Source organism: Mastomys coucha, unplaced genomic scaffold (genome assembly GCF_008632895.1).
Source record: "Mastomys coucha isolate ucsf_1 unplaced genomic scaffold, UCSF_Mcou_1 pScaffold21, whole genome shotgun sequence".
Lineage (NCBI taxonomy): Eukaryota > Metazoa > Chordata > Mammalia > Rodentia > Muridae > Mastomys > Mastomys coucha.
The window spans coordinates 177,184,277-177,194,550 of record NW_022196904.1 but is presented as its reverse complement, the minus strand read 5'-3'; the positions used below and the strand labels follow the sequence as shown (position 1 = coordinate 177,194,550).

At 42.4% G+C, this 10,274-nt stretch overlaps 1 protein-coding gene across 3 annotated transcripts in view; it reads left to right on the top strand.

The window, feature by feature from the left end:
- Armh3 (armadillo like helical domain containing 3) overlaps positions 1 to 10,274 on the top strand; it is a 180,397-nt gene that overhangs the window by 9,067 nt on the left and 161,056 nt on the right. The window lies entirely within an intron of this gene.

Here is a 10,274-nt window from a genome sequence, read left to right as displayed (position 1 = left end):
TTTTTTTGGTTTTTTGAGACAGGGTTTCTCTGTATAGCCCTGGCTGTCCCGGAACTCACTCTGTAGATCAGGCTGGCCTTGAACTCAGAAATCCGCCTCCCTCTCTGCCTCCCAAGTGCTGGGATTAAAGGCGTGTGCCACCACTGCCCGGCTATATTCTTTTTGATACAGGTCTCTTTTTTTTTTTTTTAAATATTTATTTATTTATTATATGTAAGTACACTGTAGCTGTCTTCAGACACACTAGAAGAGGGCATCAGATCTTGTTACGGGTGGTTGTGAGCCACCATGTGGTTGCTGGGATCCGAACTCAGGACCTTTGGAAGAGTAGTCAGTGCTCTTACCCACTGAGTCATCTCACCATCCCTGATACAGGTCTCTTACTGAATGTGAATGTGAGGTTGTTCGGCTCCCAATATTGGGAGTAGAGGTGCTCGAACTCATTATGTAGCTGAGGATGACCTTGAACACTTGATTTTCTTGCCACCATATTAATGCTGGAATTACAAGCATGTGCTAGGAACCCAGTTTAGATGAGCCCTTCTCAAGCTTTATGGAATTTCTGAAATAGGTTTTGTTCACTCTTGGCATAATGGGGTGCGTACTTCCTTGTTGGAGAGGGTTTCCTGGCACTGTAGGATGCTTAGCAATACCCCTGGTCTCTGGTCTCTCTATCCAGTGGGTCCATTGGTATTTCTCCTGGTTAGGACAACCAACAGTGTCTTTAGACACTGACAAGTGTCCTCGGGGGCAGTTAGGATCCAGTGATCTGGAGTGATTGTTAAAAATGTAGGACTCCCTCTTCAGCTGTGGATAGCCAGATAGCCAGACTATACCTCAATAGGGAAAATGTAGACTCCTAGTCTTTATCCTAACAGTGTGATTCAGTAGTGGGAAGGTAGGAGTCTATATAGCTAAGAGGATCTGTATCAGGGAATCATACTCTGTAGTACTGGACACACTCTCAGGCCCATACTTGAATTATCCCCATTTCATCTTTCTCTTCTTGGCTTATAGTGTTGTGCTGGACAGTTCCATGTGAACTTGACACAAACTAGAGTTATCTGAGAGGAGGGAACCTCAATTGAGAAAATGCTTCCTTAAGATCTAGTGGTGGTGCACGCCTTTAATCCCAGCACTTGGGAGGCAGAGGCAGGCGGATTTCTGAGTTCGAGGCTAGCCTGGTCTACAGAGTGAGTCCCAGGACAGCTAGGGCTACACAGCGAAACCCTGTCTCAAAAAACCAAAAAAAAAAAAAAAAAAAAAGATCTAGTTGTAGGGCTTTTTTTCTCTCTTCTTCTTTCTTCCCTCTTTCCCTCTTTCCCTCCTTCTCTCCCTCCCTTCTCTCCTTCCTCCCTCCCTTCCTTCCTTCTTTCCTTCCTTCCTTCTTTCCTTCGTCCCCACCCCCCCTTTCCAAGACAGGGTTTCACAGAGATCTACCCGGCTCTGCCTTTAAGGAGCTAGGATTAATGGTGTGTGCCACCATGCCCACCTGTAGGCTATTTTCTTAATTAGTGATTCTTTGGAGAGGACCCAGCCATTGTGGGTGGTGCCATCTTGGGCTGATGGGCCTGGGTTTTATAAGGAAGCAGGCTGAGCAAACCATGTGAGACAAGCCAGTAAGCAGGTTCCCTCATGGCCTCAGCATCAACCCCTGCCTCCAGGTTTCTGTTCTGCTTGAGCTCCTGTCCTGACTTCCTCAATGATGGACTGTGAAGTGGAAGCCAAATAAACCCTTTCCTCTCCAAGTTGCTTTTGGCCATGGTGTCTCATCGCAGTGATAGTAATCCTAAGACAATGTCTTTCCATTTATAATCAAGTTTTGCTGGATAATTATGGCCAGAGGACTACATTTGCTCAATTACCATAGTAGCAGTGGGCTAGTTAGTTATGTTTGTTTTTGTTTTCAACTTGACACAAGCTAGAGTCATCTGAGAAGAGGGAACTTCAGTTGATAGAATGCTTCCTTCAGATTGGCCTGTAGGCTAGTCTACGGGGCATTTTCTTGATTGATGGTTGGTGTGGAAAGGCCCGATCAACTGTGGGCTGTACTATCCTAGGCAAATGTCCTAGGTGCTATATAACAAAGTAGGCTGAGCAAGCCATGGAAGCCAGTTAATAAGTTTTGTTCTTTCATGATCCCTGCCTCAGCTCCTGCCTCCAGGCTCCTGCCTTGAGTCTGTGCCCTGACTTAATGATGAGCTAGATGCTGTAAGCTGACATAGACTCTTCCTTCCAAGATGCTTTTAGTCTTGGTCTTTTCCACAGGGACAGAAGGCAAACTAAGATGTGCATAAAATTGGGCATAGGCTACATGCTTGCCATCTCAGTACCTGGGTGGTGCAGGCAGGATTAGCAGCTCATAGTTACTATGAGTTAGCCTGGGCTGTAAGAGATCCTGTCTTAAAAAATAAGTTAGTGTGTTGTAACTTTTTAAGTAATGTTTACAAGGGGCTGGAGAGATGGCTCAGTGGTTAAGAGTACTTGTGGCTCTTCCAGAGGATCCAGGTTTAATTCCTAGCATCTACATGGTAGTTCACAACCATCCATAACTAATTCCAGGGGATTTGATAACCTCTTCTGATCTCTTCAGGACCAAGCATTCATATACGCAGGCAAAACACTCTTGTACATAAAAATAAAATGAATAAATCTAACAAATTTAAATAACTGGGTGGTGGAGCATTTTAGAGGCAGATGAATCTGAATTTGAGGCCAGACTGGTCTATAGGGTGGGTTCTAGGACAGCCAGGACCACACATAGAAACTTGTCACAACCAACCAACCAAACAAACAAAAAAACCAAACCACAAAATTCAAAATATTCTTTTAAACCCTATTATAATGTAAGAATTTAGCTCAGGGGTGGAACACTTGCCTCGGATGCATGAAGCTTTGGGTTCAGTCACCAGTTCTGTAACCTTTTATCCCCAAGTCTGGACAATCTAGAGTCTGTTCATTAAGGCAAATGTATATGTATATAAAACTTGCTTCTGCTGGGCCATGGTGGTGCACGCCTTTAATCCCAGCACTTGGAAGGCAGAGGCAGGTGGTTTCTGAGGCCAGCCTGGTCTACAGAGTGAGTTCCAGGACAGCCAGGGCTACACAGAGAAACCCTGTCTCAAAAAAAAAAAAAAAAAAAAAAAAGAAAAAGAAAAAGAAAACAAAACAAAAAAAACCCTTGCTTCTGCTAGGCAGGAAGGTAGCCATCCTCTGCTAGCATTGCAAGTGTGAGTTACCACACTTGGCTTAGTTAGTAAATTAAAACAAAACGGAACAAAAGATTTGCTTAGGGGCTAGAGAGATGACTCAGCAATTAAAGAGCACTGGCTGTTCTTCCAGAGGACCTGGGGTCAGTTCCTAGCTCCCATGTGGTGTCTCACAGCTGTCTGTAACTCCAGTTCCAGGGGACTGGACAACCTCGCCCAGACATACATACAAGTAAAATGTCAGTGCACATAAAATAAAAATAAACAAATCATTAGAAAACATTTGTTTAACCCTTACTGACATCAGAGTGATGCATTCCTGGTACCTCAAAAGGTTTTCTTGTGCTTCCTTGCCTCCCTGCTGCTGTCCCCACTGTGTCACTGGAGAGTAGTTTGTCTTTTGATCTTACAGAAATGGAATCAGCAGGCTGTACTCTTGTATTTAGCTTTTCTGTGAAGGTTAACTGCTGTTTCATGTATCATTTTTTACTTGTTTGTTTTTGTTTTTTTTTTTGTTTTGTTTTTTTGTTTTCTGTTTTCAAGACAGGGTTTCTCTGTATATCCCTGGTTGCCCTGGAACTCACTCAGTAGACCAGGCTGGCCTCGAACTCAGAAATCCACTTGTCTCTGCCTCCCAAGTGCTGGAATTTTATTTATTTTATTATGTGTAGTTTGTCTATGAGTATGTATGTGCACACATGAGTAGTTACTTGCTTGCTGAGGCCAAAGATGAGGCCAAAGAGTGGGGGCCAGAAGGCAGCATCAGATGTCCTGAAACTATAGAGTCGTGGGGTATTGGGAGCCTCCTGTTTGAGTTCTGGACATCAAACTCTGCAAGAGCAGAACGCTCTTCTAATGACTGAGCAGTTTCTCCAGCCCCGTTAAAACTTAAAAAGTTATTACATTTGTTGTGTGTGTATTTATTTTTGTATGCTGAGGAGCACATGTGGAGATGAGGGAACAGCTCACAGGAGTCTGTTCCTGTGATCCCAGAGTGCACCTTTTCCTACTGAGCAATCTATTGAGTTCTCTGGATTTGAAAAGCAAGGGCTAGGAATATAACTCAGTGGAGGAGCACTTGTCTGTAATGTGAAAGGCCCCCATAGAATAAACCAAACCTAAACAAAACTTAGAAATACACGATAACCCCTTCAAGAAACAGAAGCTTTTCAAAAAGCACTCACCCTAATCTGAGCATCTCATGCTTCTGTCTGAACATGCTTATGTGTTCAGATCTTGGGGTCTATTGTACCTGACGTTCTCTCCATCTTTAACACTTTTTCCCAAGGTTCAGGAGGCCAGTTTCCTCCTGTTATTTAAGCCTAGTGTCTTATTTAGGATTTTATTGCTGTGAAGAAACACCATGACCAAGGCAACTCTTACAAAGGAAAACATTTAATAGGAGCTGGCTTACAGTTTCAGAGGTTCAGGTACACATAATGCTGGAGGAGCCAAGAATTCTGCATCTTGACCCAAAGGCAGCCAGGAAGAGAGTGTCTTCTGCAGGCCCAGAGGTGCCCTTGCACTAGGCAGAACCTGAGCATAGGAGACCTCAAAGCTCATCTAAACTTAGACACATTTCTTCCAACAAGGCCACATCTACTCCAGTCAGGCCAGACTTCCTACTAGTGCCACTCCCTGTGCTATGGGGGCCAAACCTATTCAAACCATCACACTTATTATCGCTTTCTTTTTGAGATCTTCTCTAGTCTACTAAAGTAGTCCCCTTATGCAATTTGTCTTGGACACTTGGAGTTGTCTCAGCTTAATTGTTTCATGTCCTGGGATGGAAATTCTGTCCTCAGGTATTTTTTTTTTCCTGTATTTTGCTGCATTCCTGGTACCTGGGCACCTAAAAGAGTGCTCACTATGTTTTTGCTAAATGAATAAAATGACTGTGCTTGTATTTTACTTTCTTTTCTTTTCTTTTTTTTTTTTAAGATTTTATTTTAGTTGGTACACTGTCATTGTCTTCAGACATACCAGAAGAGGGCATCAGATCTCATTACAGATGGTTGTGAGCCACCATGTGGTTGCTGGGAATTGAACTCAGGATCTCTGGAAGAACAGTCACTGCTCTGAGCTATATCTCTCCAGCCCCGTATTTTACTTTCTAAACTTTTCTCAACATTTGCTTTTATTGCTTTTACTTCTTTCCTATTTATTTATTTGCTTTTATTTAGGTTGTGGTGCTATGGATGGAACCCAGGGCCTCACACATGACAGGCAAGGCAAGTACCTGCCGTTCAGCCACTGCTCCACTCCCTCACGTTAAAAGATTTCACTTTAACGTTTCTGTTTCTGTTATTTGATTGAAGTGTTTTAGGGCGCTATCCTTCACAGTTGCTTATAGCAGGTGGCTTTTTTTTTTTTCTCAGATGAAATTTTTTTTCTTGGTGGTGGTGGTAGAGGTGGGGTTTAATCATGGTTTCATGTAGTCTGGATCAGCCTCACTTGGAACTGATGCCTTCTTCCAATTAAGTTGTGTCTCTGGCCCCAAGATTTTTTTTTTTGAGACAGGGTTTCTCTGTGTAGTCCTGGCTGTCCTGGAACTCACTCTGTAGACCAGGCTGGCCTCAAACTCAGAAATCTGGGTGCCTCTGCCTCCCAAGTGCTGGGATTAAAGGTGTGTGCCATCATTGCCTGGCACCAAGATACTTTTTTAAAATTAAAAATGTCTGTCTGTCTCTGAACCATGTGTGTGCCTGGTGCCTGAGGAGTCCAGAAGAGGACATAGGATCCTTTGAAACTGGAGTTACAGACACTTGTGAGGGCCATGTGGGTGCTGGGAATTGAACCTGGGTCCTCTGGAAGAACAGCTAGTGCTCCTAACTGAGAGCCATCTCTTCAGCTGCAAGATAAGTTATTTCAATTTTAATTTCAATTTTAATTTCTGAGACCCAAAGAAAACCTTGTGAGAAGTTTATACTTATTATAGTCTCCCCCTAGAAACCCTAATTTGCTGGCCTCAGGGGTGGAGTCCTGGCAGGAGGAGGCTTTGTGTTCTCGGGTTCAGGTACTTTCCAGGCAGTCTGGGTGGCAATCCCAGCAAGCTCTGTGGGGATGACAGACTACTGAGCTGAGGCCCTGGCTGTATTTATTCCGGTTTCACATGGAAGGAGATTGATGAAAACTATTTATTTGAAAACTTGGTGGTTTGGGTCAGAATTATTTCCCCCTCCTCTTCTATTCCGTCTTGCTTGTTAGAAAGTATTGATCCTAAAATAGAGAGTTTATTAGGCTTGGAGTGGGCATTGATTAGCTGTAATCCAAGTGTAGATCCTCACAGGGGCATACTTGTAAACATGTGACTTTTTGTATCTTGAGAGCTGTGGTCCTTGATGTTCCAGCTTATGGAAGCTGAGCACGTGCGGGTTCTCTACCCAGTGCACATAGAAGCACATTGTTTGCAATTTATTAACTAGGCTCTCTTGATTTCCAGTTTATTTTCCTAAGATAAGGATGTCGTCCTCTTGACAACCAGTTTACATCACACAGGATTATTGTTTAGCAGGAACTGTATTTCATATTTTAAGACAAAGCCATGATCAATATAATGGAAAATGTCTGAGTCTTCTGTTTTGATTTTCTTCTCAGTTTTCTCTAATTATAATAGAAATTGAAAGCTTGGTAAAATAATAGAAATAGGTCTTAACTGAAATTTTAGGTCTGACCTAGGACTTTTTATTGATGATGATACTATTAAACTAGGAGTCTGTGTATGCCAGGCTGGCCTTTAACTGGTTAAGTTATTGAGAATGATCACTAATTCTTGGTTTTCCTTTCTCTGTCTGCTTAGTATTAGAATTCCAAGTGTGTATCTCTGTGCTTGGTTTTGTTTTATTTTGTTTGTTGAGGCAGTCTCACTCTGTAGTCTAAGCTGACTTTGAATTTTTTTTTTTTTTTTTGAGACAGGGTTTCTCCGTGTAGTCTTGGCTGTCCTGGAACTCACTCTGTAGACCAGGCTGGCCTCGAACTCAGAAATCCACCTGCCTCTGCCTCCCAAGTGCTGGGACTAAAGGTGTGCGCCACCACTGCTGGCCTGACTTTGAATTTTATTATCAAGATTTATTTTTATTTTGTGTGTATGGGTGCCTTGTCTGAATGTATGTCTATGCACCAAGTGTGTGCTTGGTGCCCACAGAGGCAGATGATGCTGTCAGATTCCCTTGGACTAGAGTTACAGATGCTTGTGAGCTGCCATGTGTGTGCTGGGAACTAAACCCTGGGTCCTCTGGAAGAACAGCCAGCACTCTTAACTGTGAGCCATCTCTTTGGGCCTAGCCTTGAACTTTTTATTTATTGTATACGAACACACTGTAGCTGTCTTCAGACACACCAGAAGAGGGCATTGGATCCCATTACAGATGGTTATGAGCCATCATATGGTTGCTGGGAATTGAACTCAGGACCTCTGGAAGAGCAGTCAGTGCTCTTAACCACTGAGTCATCTCTCCAGCCCCCTACCTTGAACTCTTTTTTTTTTTTTTTTTTTTTTTTTTTTTTTTGGTTTTTTGAGACAGTGTTTCTCTGTATAGCCCTGGGTGTCCTGGAACTCACTCTGTAAACCAGGCTGTTCTTGAACTCAGAAATCCACCTGCCTCTGCCTCCCAAGTGCTGGGATTAAAGGTGTGCGCCACCACTGCCCAGCTACCTTTTACTCTTAATAATTCTCCTGCCTCAGCTTCTGAGAGGTAGGATTAGAGATCACCTGGGCAAAGTATAAATCTTTTTATTACAATTATGTCTTTGTGTGGGTACATGTGACCCATGGCATACATGTGGAGGTCAGAGGATAACCGGGGAGTTGGTTCTCTCCTTGTACCTTGTAGGTTCCTGAGATGAAATAAGGTCTTCAGGTTTGGTAGTGAGTGCCTTCACCCACTGAGCCATGTCACCTGCCCATCTGGTGAGGGTTTGAGACAGAGTCTCCCTATGTAGTTTAGGCTATGCTGGAACTTCTATGCATATCCAGGCTGAACTAGATTGCAAGTGTGCACCACTATGTTTGACTACACTTAAGACTTTTGAGAAGTATTTCTTCTCATTTCAGAACTGGTAAACAACTTCTGCTGAGCATTCCCATGAACCAAATGTTTCTAAGAGAAGTATATAATGTAGTTCTTACAATAAAGGTGTTTAATACCTGCTTGGAGAAGTTATCTGTGCTTGGTACATGGTCAGAGGTGGGAATCTCCCTTTTTGGCTGTATGTATTAGGGCAAGATGATATCTAAGAATCTTTTATACTGGGCTGGAGAGATGGCTCAGCAGTTAACAGCATCTTTTTTTTAAAGATTTATTTATTAAACAGTTTTTTTTAAAAGATTTATTTATTACTATACATAAGTACATTGTAGTTGTCCTCAGACACACCAAAAGGGGGCGTCAGATCTCATTACGGGTGGTTGTGAGCCACCATGTGGTTGCTGGGATTTGAACTCATGACCTCTGGAAGAGCAGTCAGTGCTCTTAACCACTGAGCCGTCTCACCAGCCCCATAAATAAATCTTAAAAAAAAAAAAAAGTTGGCCAGACGGTTGTGGCACACGCCTTTAATCCCAGCACTTGGGAGGTAGAGGCAGGTGGATTTCTGAGTTCGAGGCCAGTCTGGTCTACAGAGTGACTTCCAGGACAGCTAGGGATACACAGAGAAACCCTGTCTCAAAAAACAAACAAACAAAAAACAAACAAAACAAAACAAAAAAAGTTTAAAAAAAAGAGAATCTTTTGGGCTATTGGGTGCATCTCTTATTTAAGTAAACTTTTGGTTTTGATTTGAGTTCAGCGTCTTTGAGTTTATCTAGAGGAAAGGTCAGGTCTTTCTTTCCCTAGTGTTCTCCTGTTTGTCTTGTATGGGCCTAGATTTCATACACAGAGCTCAGGATTTAAGAGAGCTGGAGCTTGGCTAATAAGAAAACAAATGAGGGAGCTGAGGGAATGTGTAAATCTGCACTGGAGACCCCTAGGATTCTAAGTCTCAGTTGAAAAAAAAAAAGAGAGTTCCTTGAAGATGTAAACATTCTAGAACTGCTTTTCTATAGAACCAAGAAATAAGTTGAAGTTTGATCTACAATAGTATTATACATTTATACAATTAAGTTTGAAAGTAGCATATTACTATTATTTTGGAATTAGATTTGTTTTTGCTTTCTTTGTTTTGTTTTGTTTTTTGAGATAGGGTTTCTCTGTGTAGCCCTGGCTGTCCTGGAACTCACTCTGTAGACCAGGCTGGCCTCAAACTCAGAAATCTGCCTGCCTCTGCCTCCCTAGTGCTGAGACTAAAGGTGTGGGCCACTACCACCCGGCTTATTTTTGGTTTCTAAACTTGTGTTTTCTGTCTATAGTCTCTTTCCAGAGGAGTTTCTGAAGACAGTCAAGTGCAGTGTGATTTATGAGGCAGTGAAGGGCAAGTGCTTTGCAGTGATGAGAACCTGTTTCCTTGGGGGAAATCGATGGAGCACATCAGTCTGTAGTATACTTCCTGCCCTAATGGTCCTTAGCTCAATCAATATCTGAAATTTAACTTCACCATCATTCTGTGGGCACTTCGTGCTCCGTAGCCTTCTTTCTCTCCTCCTCAGATATGTGCCCAGGCTTCTTATAGAAGGAGCTAGTTACACTTTCCTGTCTGCTTTTAGATCCGCTTTAAGCTTCAGCCACTGGCATTTTTTTTTTATGAATTTAAAATGCATTGTGCTATAGGGCAATTAATATTTTAAGTCTTGATGTTACCTGGTCTGGGGAGGGGACTAATGAATAAGATCTATAGTCATTATTTATTATTTCTTCTTCCTAAAAAATTGCATTGAATATTTCAGTAGATTCTGTAGTATTCTGAAGTGTTCTGGTTCAGGCCCTGCCTATCTGCCTGTTCACCCTCCCTCCCCCTCTCCCTTCTCTCCTTATGTTTTTTGTTTTTTGTTTTTTTTCTTTTAAGATTTATTAATTTATTTTATATATTTGAGTACTCTATGCACATGTACACCTGCATGCCAGAGAGGGCACCAGACCACATTATAGATGGTTGTGAGCCACCATGTTGCTGAGAATTCAACTCACAGCC